Source organism: Arachis stenosperma, chromosome 1, assembly GCF_014773155.1.
Source record: "Arachis stenosperma cultivar V10309 chromosome 1, arast.V10309.gnm1.PFL2, whole genome shotgun sequence".
NCBI classification, from domain to species: Eukaryota; Viridiplantae; Streptophyta; class Magnoliopsida; order Fabales; family Fabaceae; genus Arachis; species Arachis stenosperma.
Window position 1 is genome coordinate 57,558,443 of NC_080377.1, and position 12,241 is coordinate 57,570,683.

The window sequence follows — 12,241 nt, forward strand, 5'->3', positions numbered from 1 at the left end:
GATGAATTATAGGTGTTTCCATAAGGTTCACCCATGTAATTTACCTCTGCTATTGCAGGGTTCTCAGGATCATAAGCTTCTTCAGAAGCTGCCTCTTTAGTACTATTGGATGCATTTTGCCATCCATTCAGACTTTGAGAAATCATGTTAACTTGCTGAGTCAACACTTTGTTCTGAGCCAATATGGCATTCAGAGCATCAATTTCAAGAACTCCCTTCCTCTGAGGTGTCCCATCATTCACGGAATTCCTCTCAGAAGTGTACATGAATTGGTTATTTGCAACCATGTCAATGAGTTCTTGAGCTTCTGCATGTGTTTTCTTTAGGTGAATGGATCCACCTGCAGAATGGTCCAATGACATTTTCGAAAACTCAGATAGACCATAATAGAATATATCTAATATGGTCCATTCTGAAAACATGTCAGATGGACACCTTTTGGTCAACTGCTTGTATCTTTCCCAAGCTTCATAGAGGGATTCACCATCTTTTTGTTTGAAGGTCTGAACATCCACTCTAAGCTTGCTCAGCTTTTGAGGAGGAAAGAATTTATCCAAGAAGGCCGTGACCAGCTTATCCCAGGAGTCCAGGCTATCTTTAGGTTGTGAATCCAACCATATTCTAGCTCTGTCTCTTACAGCAAAAGGGAAAAGCATGAGTCTGTAGACTTCAGGATCAACTCCATTCGTCTTAACAGTATCACAAATCTGCAAGAACTCAGTTAAAAACTGGTAAGGATCTTTAGATGGAAGTCCATAAAACTTGCAGTTCTGTTGCATTAAAGCAACTAGTTGAGGCTTAAGCTCAAAATTATTGGCTCCAATGGTAGGAATGGAGATGCTTCTTCCATCAAATTTGGACGTTGGCTTTGTGAAGTCACCAAGCATTCTCCTTGCATTATTGTTGTTGGGTTCGGCTGCCATCTCCTTCTCTTGTTCAAAAATTTTTGAAAGGTTGTTTCTGGATTGTTTAGCTTCTCTTAGTTTCCTCTTCAGAGTCCTTTCAGGTTCAGGATCAATTTCAACAAGAGTGCCTTTTTCCTTGTTCCTGCTCATATGAAAGAGAAGAAAACAAGAAAAGAAGAGGAATCCTCTATGTCACAGTATAGAGATTCCTTTATGTTAGTAGAAGAAGAAAGGGGAGAAGAGTGAAGAAGAATGGGTTCGAATTTTTAGATGAAGAGAGGTGAAGAGAAGTGTTAGTAAATAAATAATTAAATAGAATAAGAAAAGAGAGGGAGAATTCGAATATTAATTTTTTGAAAAGGAGTTAGTAATTTTGAAAATTAAAGATAAGATATGATTAAAATTAAAGTTTAAAACAATTAAAAAGAATTTTTGAAAAAGAGAGAGGTATTTTCGAAAATTGAAGAGGGAAAAGTAGTTAGGTGGTTTTGAAAAAGATAAGAAACAAACAAAAAGTCAAATAGTTAGTTGAAAAAGATATTAAAATCAAATTTGAAAAGATTAGAAGATAAGAAGTTAGATAAGATATTTTGAAATCAAATTTTGAAAAAGATAAAATTTTTGAAAAAGATATGATAAAAGATAAAAAGATTTAATTTAAAAATTTAAAATTACTTACTTCACTAACAAGAAACTACAAGATAAGATTCTAGAACTTAAAGATTGAACCTTTCTTAACAAGAAAGTAACAAACTTCAAATTTTTGAATCAATCACATTAATTGTTAGTGAGTTTTCGAAAATTTGATATAAAGATAAGAAAAAGATTTTGAAAATATTTTGAAAAAGATTTTTGAAATTTTCGAAAAATAGAAAAAAAATGAAAAAGATATAATTTTTGAAAAGATTTTGAAAAGATAAGATTTTTAAATTGAAAATTTGACTTGACTTGTAAGAAACAACTAGTTTTGAAAATTTTTGACTAAGTCAACTCAAATTTTCGAAAATTATGAGAAAAATAAGGAAAAGATATTTTTTTATTTTTGAATATTTTAATTATGAGAGAGAAAAACACAATTATGACCCAAAACATAAAAATTTTGGATCAAAACACATGATGCATGCAAGAACACTATGAGTGTCAAGATGAACACCAAGAACACTTTGAAGATCATGATGAACATCAAGAACATATTTTTGAAAAAATTTTTGATGCAAAGAAAACATGCAAGACACCAAACTTAGAAATCTTTAATGCATGGACTCTAACAAACGAAAAATGCATATGAAAAACAACAAACAATACAAAACAAGAAATCATCAAGATCAAACAAGAAGACTTGTCAAGAACAACTTGAAGATCATGAAGAACACTATGAATGCATGAGATTTTCGAAAAAAATAATGCATAAATTTTAAAAACATGCAATTGACACCAAACTTAAAAATTGACTCAAGACTCAAACAAGAACACAAAATATTTTTGGTTTTTTTTTGTATTTTTATTAATTTTTTTTCGAAAATATTCTTTAGAAAAACGAAAATAAGAGCAAAATTTTGAAAACTTTTTGAAAAGAAAATAAAAAGAAAATTACCTAATCTGAGCAACAGGATGAACCGTCAGTTGTCCATACTCGAACAATCCCCGGCAACGGCGCCAAAAACTTGGTGGACGAAATTGTGAGCCTCAAAGTTGGTCTCTTTGTACTTGTATGAAATTTAAATATTGGCTCTATCAAAAATACCCCAAAGAGATCATGGTATGATGAATTGGGATCTTAATAATCCCTGGTAATGGCACGTGTGATCACAACTCCATTCAACTTAACCAGCAAGTGTACTGGGTCATCCAAGTAATACCTTACGTGAGTAAGGGTCGATCCCACAGAGATTGTTGGTATGAAGCAAGCTATGGTCATCTTGTAAATCTCAGTCAGGCGGATTAAGTTGATTTATGATAAGTTCGAAAATTAATAATAAACAGAAAATAAAATAGGATAGAAATACTTATGTTAATCAATAGTGGGAATTTCAGATAGGCGTATGGAGATGCTGTGCTCCTCTTGAATCTCTACTTTCTTATTACATTCATCCAATCCTTCTTACTCCTTTCCATGGCAAGCTGTATGTAGGGCATCACCGTTGTCAATGGCTACATCCCATCCTCTCAGTGAAAATGGTCCTATGCTCTGTCACAGCACGGCTAATCATCTGTCGGTTCTCAATCAGGTTGAAATAGAATCTCTTGATTCTTTTGTGTCTATCACTAACGCCCAGCCTTCAGGAGTTTGAAGCTCGTCACAGTCATTCAATCCCGGAATCCTACTCGGAATACCACAGACAAGGTTAGACTTTTCGGATTCCCGGAATCCTACTCGGAATACCACAGACAAGGTTAGACTTTCCGGATTCCCATGAATGCCGCCATCTATCTAGCTTATACCACGAAGGTTCTGTTGGGGAATCTAAGTGATATGCGCCCGGCCTAAGGTAGAACGGAAGTGGTTGTCAGTCACGCGCGTTCATAGGTGAGAATGATGATGAGTGTCACAGATCATCACATTCATCAAGTTGAAGTGCAACGAATATCTTAGAATAGGAATAAAAGAGAATTGAATAGAAAATAATAGTAATTGTATTAAAACTTGAGGTACAGCAGAGCTCCACACCCTTAATCTATGGTGTGTAGAAACTCCACCGTTGAAAATACATAAGTGAAAGGTTCAGGCATGGCCGAATGGCCAGCCCCCAAAACGTGATCAATGGCCTCCTAAGATGAAGAATAAAACAAAACTGAGACCAGAGATGTAACGTGGTCAAAAGACGACTAATACACTAGTAAAAAGTCTTATTTATACTAAACTAGCTACTAGGGTTTACAAAGGTAAGTAATTGATGCATAAATTCACTTTCGGGGCCCACTTGGTGTGTGTTTGGGCTGAGCTTGATCTATCCACGAGCTGAGGCTTCTTTTGGAGTTGAACGCCGAGTTATAGCGTGTTTCTGGCGTTCAACTCCGGGTCGTGACGTGTTTCTGGTGTTTGACTCCAGACAGCAGCATGTACTTGGTGTTGAGCGCCACTTTACATCATCAATTCCCCAGTAAAGTATGGACTATTATATATTGCTGGAAAGTTCTGGATGTCTACTTTCCAACGCCATTAAGGGCGCGCCATTTGGAGTTCTGTAGCTCTAGAAAATCTATTTTGAGTGCAGGGAGGTCAGATTCCAACAACATCAGCAGTCCTTTTGTCAGCCTTTTTCAGAGTTTTGTTCAAGTCCCTCAATTTCAGCCAGAAATTACCTGAAATTACAGAAAAACACACAAACTCATAGTAAAGTCCAGAAATGTGAATTTAACATAAAAACTAATGAAAACATCCCTAAAAGTAGCTTGAACTTACTAAAAACTACCTAAAAACAATGCCAAAAAGCGTATAAATTATCCGCTCATCAGTCCTCATGCTAAGCTCAAGAGAAATGGTGCACGAAATTGTGATCATCAATGGCACCATCAACATGGTACGCTCAATTGCAATCTCAACTCTTTATCACAACTTCGCACAACTAACCAGCAAGTGCATTGGGTCGTCCAAGTAATAAACCTTACGCGAGTAAGGGTCGATCCCACGGAGATTGTTGGTATGAAGCAAGCTATGGTCACCTTGTAAATCTCAGTCAGCCAGATTCAAATGGTTATGGATGATTTATGAATAAAACATAAAACAAGGATAGAGATACTTATGTAATTCATTGGTGAGAATTTCAGATAAGCGTATGGAGATGATTTGTCCCTTCCGTCTCTCTGCTTTCCTACTGTCTTCATCCAATCCTTCTTACTCCTTTCCATGGCAAGCTGTATGTTGGGCATCACCGTTGTCAGTGGCTACAGTCCCATCCTCTCAGTGAAAATGTTCAACGCACCCTGTCACGGCACGGCTAATCATCTGTCGGTTCTCAATCAGGTTGGAATAGAATCCATTGATTCTTTTGCGTCTGTCACTAACGCCCAGCCTTCAGGAGTTTGAAGCTCGTCACATTCATTCAATCATTGAATCCTACTCAGAATACCACAGACAAGGTTTAGACCTTCCGGATTCTCTTGAATGTTGCCATCAATTCTAGCTTATACCACGAAGATCCCGATTAAAGAATCCAAGAGATATCCACTCAATCTAAGGTAGAACGGAGGTGGTTGTCAGGCACACGTTCATAGGTGAGAATGATGATGAGTATCACAGATAATCACATTCATCAAGTTGAGGAACAAGTGATATCTTAGAACAAGAATGAGCTGAATTGAATAGAAGAACAATAGTAATTGCATTAATACTCGAGGTACAGCAGAGCTTCACACCTTAATCTATGGTGTGTAGAAACTCCACCGTTGAAAATACATAAGAACAAGGTCTAGGCATGGCCGAATGGCCAGCCCCTAAAACGTGATCAAAAGATGATCTAAAGATCTAAAGATCTAAAAATCTCTCGATGAAAACACAATAGCAAAAGGTCCTACTTGTAGAGAACTAGTAGCCTAGGGTTTACAGAAATGAGTAAATGACATAAAAATCCACTTCCGGGCCCACTTGGTATGTGCTTGGGCTGAGCATTGAAGCTTTCATGTGTAGAGACTTTTCTTGGAGTTAAACGCCAACTTTTATGCCAGTTTGGGTGTTTAACTCCCATTCTTATGCCAGTTCCGGCGTTTAACACCGGGCATTCTTGAGCTGATTTGGAACGCCAGTTTGGGCCATCAAATCTCGGGCAATGTATGGACTATTATACATTGCTGGAAAACCCAGGATGTCTACTTTCAAACGCCGTTGAGAGTGTGCCAATTGGGTTTCTGTAGCTCCAGAAAATCCACTTCGAGTCCAGGGAGGTCAGAATCCAACAACATCTGCAGTCCTTTTCAGCCTCTGAATCAGATTTTTGCTCAGGTCCCTCAATTTCAGCCAGAAAATACCTGAAATCACAGAAAAACACACAAACTCATAGTAAAGTCCAGAAAAATGAATTTTAACTAAAAACTAATAAAAATATAATAAAAACTAACTAAAACATACTAAAAATACACTAAAAACAATGCCAAAAAGCGTATAAATTATCCGCTCATCACAACACCAAACTTAAATTGTTGCTTGTCCCCATGCAACTGAAAATCAAATAAGATAAAGAGAAGAGAATATGCAATGAATTCCAAAAACATCTATAAAGATCAGTATTAATTAGATGAGCGGGGCTTTTAGCTTTTTGCCTCTGAACAATTTTGGCATCTCACTCTATCTTTTGAAATTCAGAATGATTGGCTTCTATATAAACTCAGAATCCAGATCATGTTATTGATTCTCCTAGTTAAGTATGATGATTCTTGAACACAGCTACTTTATGAGTATTGGCCGTGGCCCAAAGCACTCTGTCTTCCAGTATTACCACCGGATACATACATGCCACAGACACATAACTGGGTGAACCTTTTCAAATTGTGACTCAGCTTTGCTAGAGTCCCCAATTAGAGGTGTCCAGGGTTCTTAAGCACACTCTTTTTTTGCCTTGGATCACAACTTCATTATTTTTTTCTTTTTTTCGTTTTCTCTTTTCTCTCTCTTTTTTTTTTTGAATATTCACTGCTTTTTCTTGCTTCAAGAATCATTTTTTTATGATTTTTCAGATCCTCAGTAACATGTCTCCTTTTACATCATTCTTTTAAGAGCCAACATTCATGAACAACAAATTCAAAAGACATATGCACTGTTTAAGCATACATTCAGAAAACAAAAGTATTGCCACCACATCAAAATAATTAATCTGTTATAAAATTCAAAATTCATGCAATTCTTCTCTTTTTCAATTAAGAACATTTTTTATTCAAGAAAGGTGATGGATTCATAGGACATTCATAACTTTAAGGCATAGACACTAAGACACTAATGATCATAAGACACAAACATAGATAAACATAAGCATGAAAATTCGAAAAATAGGAAAATAAAGAACGGGTCCACCTTAGTGATGGCGGCTTGTTCTTCCTCTTGAAGATCTTATGGAGTGCTTGAGCTCCTTAATGTCTCTTCCTTGCCTTTGTTGCTCCTCTCTCTTCTTTGATCTTCTCTAATTTCATGGAGGTTGATGGAATATTCTTGGTGGTCCACCCTTAGTTGTCCCATGTTGGAACTCAATTCTCCTAGGGAGGTGTTGATTTGCTCCCAATAGTTTTGTGGAGGAAAGTGTATCCCTTGAGGCATCTCAGGGATTTCATGATGAGTGGGATCCCTTGTTTGCTCCATCCTTTTCTTAGTGATGGGCTTGTCCTCATCAATGGGGATGTCTCCCTCTATGTCAATTCCAACTGAATAACAGAGGTGACAAATGAGATGAGGAAAGGCTAACCTTGCCAAGGTAGGGGACTTGTCTGCCACCTTATAAAGTTCTTGGGCTATAACCTCATGAACTTCTACTTCCTCTCCAATCATGATGCTATGAATCATGATGCCCCGGTCTATAGTGACTTCGGACTGGTTGCTAGTGGGAATGATTGAGCGTTGGATAAACTCCAACCATCCCCTAGCCACGGGCTTGAGGTCATGCCTTCTTAGTTGAACCGGCTTCCCTCTTGAATCTCTCTTCCATTGAGCGCCCTCTTCACAAATGTCTATGAGGACTTGGTCCAACCTTTGATCAAAGTTGACCCTTCTAGTGTAAGGGTGTTCATCTCCTTGCATCATGGGCAAGTTGAATGCCAACCTTACATTTTCCGGACTGAAATCCAAGCATTTCCCCCGAACTATTGTAAGCCAATTCTTTGGGTTTGGGTTCACACTTTGATCATGGCTTTTGGTGATCCATGCATTGGCATAGAACTCTTGAACCATTAAGATTCCGACTTGTTAAATGGGATTGGTGAGAACTTCCCAACCTCTTCTTCGAATCTCATGTCGGATCTCCGGGTATTCACTCTTTTTGAGTTTGAAGGGGACCTCGGGGATCACCTTCTTCATGGCCACAACTTCATAGAAGTGGTCTTGATGCACCCTTGAGATGAATCTTTCCATCTCCCATGACTCGGAGGTGGAAGCTTTTGCCTTCCCTTTCCTCTTTCTAGACGTTTCTCAGGCCTTAGGTGCCATAAATGGTTATGGAAAAACAAAAAGCAATGCTTTTACCACACCAAACTTAAAAGGTTTGCTCGTCCTCGAGCAAAAGAAGAAAGAAGAGAGTAGAAGATGGGTTTATATAGGGGTGGAGAGAGGGGTATGGTTTGGTTATGAATGGGTGGGTTTGGGAGGGAAAGTGGTTTGAATTTAAATGGTGAGGTAGGTGAGGTTTTATGAAGGATGGATGTGAGTGGTGAAGAGAATAGTGGGCTTTGATAGGTGAGGGGTTTTTGGGGAAGAGTGGTTGAGGTGATTGGTGAATGGGTGAAGAAGAAGAGAGAGGGTGGTGGTGTAGGTGGGGATCTTGTGGGGTCCACAGATCCTGAGGTGTCAAGGAAAATTCATCCCTACACCATGTGGCGAGCAAATATGCTCTTTATGCCAATTCTTGCGTTAAACGCCGGGCTGGTGCCCATTTCTGGCGTTTAACGCTAACTTCTTGCCCTTTCCTGGCGTTTAACGCCAGTCTGGTGCCCCTTTCTGGCGTTAAACGCCCAGAATGGTGCCAGACTGGGCGTTAAACGCCCATTTGCTGCCCTTACTGGTGTTTAAACGCCAGCAAGATCTTCCTCCAGGGTGTGTTATTTTTCTTTCTATTTTTCATTCTGTTTCAACTGATTTTGTGACTTCTCATGATTATCAACCTACAGAAAACATAAAATAACAAAGGAAAATAGATAATTATAACATTGGGTTGCCTCCCAACAAGCGCTTCTTTAATGTCAGTAGCTTGACAGTGGGCTCTCATGGAGCCTCACAGATACTCAGAGCAATGTTGGAACCTCCCAACACCAAACTTAGAGTTTGAATGTGGGGGTTCAACACCAAACTTAGAAGTTGGTTGTGGCCTCCCAACACCAAACTTAGAGTTTGACTGTGGGGGCTCTGTTTGACTCTATTTTGAGAGAAGCTCTTTATTCTTCCTCTCCATGGTGACAGAGGGATATTCTTGAGCCTTAAACACAAAGGATTCTTCATTCACTTGAATGATCAATTCTCCTCTGTCCACATCAATCACAGCCTTTGCTGTGGCTAGGAAGGGTCTGCCAAGGATTATGGATTCATCCATGCACTTCCCAGTCTCTAGGACTATGAAATCAGCAGGGATGTAATGGTCTTCAATCTTCACCAGAACATCCTCTACAAGCCCATAAGCTTGTTTTCTTGAATTGTCTGCCATCTCTAGTGAGATTCTTGCAGCTTGTACCTCAAAGATCCCTAGCTTCTCCATTACAGAGAAAGGCATGAGGTTTACACTTGACACTAGGTCACACAAGGCCTTCTTGAAGGTCATGGTGCTGATGAGCGGATAATTTATACGCTTTTTGGCATTGTTTTTAGTATGTTTTTAGTATGTTTTAGTTAGTTTTTATATATTTTTATTAGTTTTTAGTTAAAATTCACTTTTCTGGACTTTACTATGAGTTTGTGTGTCTTTCTGTGATTTCAGGTATTTTCTGGCTGAAATTGAGGGACCTGAGCAAAAATCTGATTCAGAGACTGAAAAGGACTGCAGATGCTGTTGGATTCTGACCTCCCTGCACTCGAAGTGAATTTTCTTGAGCTACAGAAGCCCAATTGGCGCGCTCTCAACGGCGTTGGAAAGTAGACATCCTGGGCTTTCCAGAAATGTATAATAGTCAATATTTTGCCCGAGATTTGATGGCCCAAACCGGCGTTCCAAATCAGCTCAAAACTGTCCGGCGTTAAACGCCGGAACTGGCACAAGAATGGGAGTTAAACGCCCAAACTGGCACAAAAGCTGGCGTTTAACTCCAAGAAAAGTCTCTACACAAAAATGCTTCAATGCTCAGCCCAAGCACACACCAAGTGGGCTCGGAAGTGGATTTTTATGTCATTTACTCATTTCTGTAAACCCTAGGCTGCTAGTTCTCTACATATAGGACCTTTTGCCATTGTATTTTCATCGGGGTAGCTATCTTTGAGTAGTTTTATGCTATCTTAGATCATTGGGAGGCTGGCCATTCGGCCATGCCTAGACATTGTTCTTATGTATTTTCAATGGTGGAGTTTCTACACACCATAGATTAAGGTGTGGAGCTCTGCTGTACCTCGAGTATTAATGCAATTACTATTGTTCTTCTATTCAATTCAGCTTGTTCTTATTCCAAGATATTCATTTGTACTCAAGAACTTGATGAATGTGATGATTATATGACGCTCATCATCATTCTCACTTATGAACGCTTGCCTGACAACCACTCCCGTTCTACAAGCAAAGAAGGCTTGAATGTTTATCTCTTGGATTCCTTAATCAGAATCTTCGTGGTATAAGCTAGAACTGATGGCGGCATTCAAGAGAATCCGGAAGGTCTAAACCTTGTCTGTGGTATTCTGAGTAGGATTCAATGATTGAATGACTGTGATGAGCTTCAAACTCCTGAAGGCTGGGCGTTAGTGACAGACGCAAAAGAATCAATGGATTCTACTCCAACCTGATTGAGAATCGACAGATGATTAGCCGTGCCGTGACAGGGTGCATTGAACATTTTCACTGAGAGGACGGGATTGTAGCCACTGTCAACGGTGATGCCCAACATACAGCTTGCCATGGAAAGGAGTAAGAAGGATTGGATGAAGACAGTAGGAAAGCAGAGAGACGGAATGGACAAAGCATCTCCATACGCTTATCTGAAATTCTCACCAATGAATTACATAAGTATCTCTATCCTTGTTTTATGTTTTATTCATAAATCATTCATGACCATTTGAATCTGCCTGACTAAGATTTACAAGATGACCATAGCTTGCTTCATACCAACAATCTCCGTGGGATCGACCCTTACTCGCGTAAGGTTTATTACTTGGACGACCCAGTGCACTTGCTGGTTAGTTGTGCGAAGTTGTGATGAAGAGTTGAGATTGCAATTGAGCGTACCATGTTGATGGCACCATTGATGATCACAATTTTGTGCACCAAGTTTTTGGTGCCGTTGCTGGGGATTGTTATGAGTTTGGACAACTGACGGTTCATCTTGTTGCTTAGATTAGGCATTTTTCAGAGTTCTTAAGAATGAATTCTAGTGTTTCAAGGTGATGTTCTTATCATCACCAAAGCTGATTGATTCTCATCAATTTAGCTCTTGAATGCAATGTCCTGCTGAAGCTTGGCTAGCCATGTCTAATCCCTTTAGACTAAAGCTTTAGACTAACATTGCATGATTCCTGGAATTCTCATTAAGAATTTTGATACCTTTATTTTATTTTTCACTTAATTTTCAAAAAAAAAGTCCAAAAAAATTACAAATCATAAAACCAAAATATTTTTGTTTCTGTTGAGTGTAGTGTCTCATTTTAAGTTTGGTGTCAATTGCATGTTTCTATTCTTCTTGCATTCATCATGTGTTTAAGTGATCTTCAAGATGTTCTTGATGATTTCCTTGTTCTGATCTTTAAATTCTCTTGACTTGAGTGTTTTGTTGTTTCATATGCATTCTCATTTTGTTAGTGTCAATGGTATACAAACTGCTAAGTTTGGTGTTGCATGCATTGTATTTGATTTTAGTTGCATTTTGATTATTCCTCATCATCAAAAATCAAAAAAATTTTAATTTGTGTCTTTTCAAGTCAATAATACAGGGAATGAAGATTCAGAACATTCAGCAGAGGAATTACACAGAAAAAGCTGGGCGTTCAAAACGCCCAGTGAAGAAGGCAACTGGCGTTTAAACGCCAGCCAGGGTGCCTGGCTGGGCGTTTAACGCCCAAAAGGGTAGTTTGGGCGTAAACGCCAGAATGTGCACCATTCTGGGCGTTTAACGCCAGGATGGCACAAGAGGGAAGATTTTGTTTTCAATTCAAATTTTTTCAAGTTTTCAACATTTTTCAAAATCAAATCTTTTTCAAATCAAATCTTTCAATCAAATCTTTTTCAAAATCAATTTCTTTCCATTTTCAAAAATACTTGCTATCAATTAATGATTTGATTCAACATTTCAAGTATGTTGCCTTTTCTGTTGAGAAAGGTTAATGTTTGAATCATATCTTTCTTGTTAACCAGTCATTAATTTTTAAAATCAAATCTTTTTAAAATTGTGTTTCAAATCATATCTTTTCATCATATCTTTTTAAAACCATAACTTTTCAATCATATCTTTTTAATCACTCTTTTCAAATAGTTTTCATCATATCTTTTTGATTTCTAATTTCAAATCTTTTTCAA

General features: G+C 38.2%; 1 non-coding gene across 1 annotated transcript; it reads left to right on the forward strand.

Annotated features, from left to right (window-relative positions):
- Positions 1–420: 420 nt before the first annotated feature.
- Positions 421–524, forward strand: LOC130949410 (small nucleolar RNA R71). The gene has a single exon (XR_009073381.1). It is a non-coding gene; the product is annotated as a small nucleolar RNA R71 (small nucleolar RNA).
- The last annotated feature ends 11,717 nt before the right edge of the window (positions 525–12,241 follow it).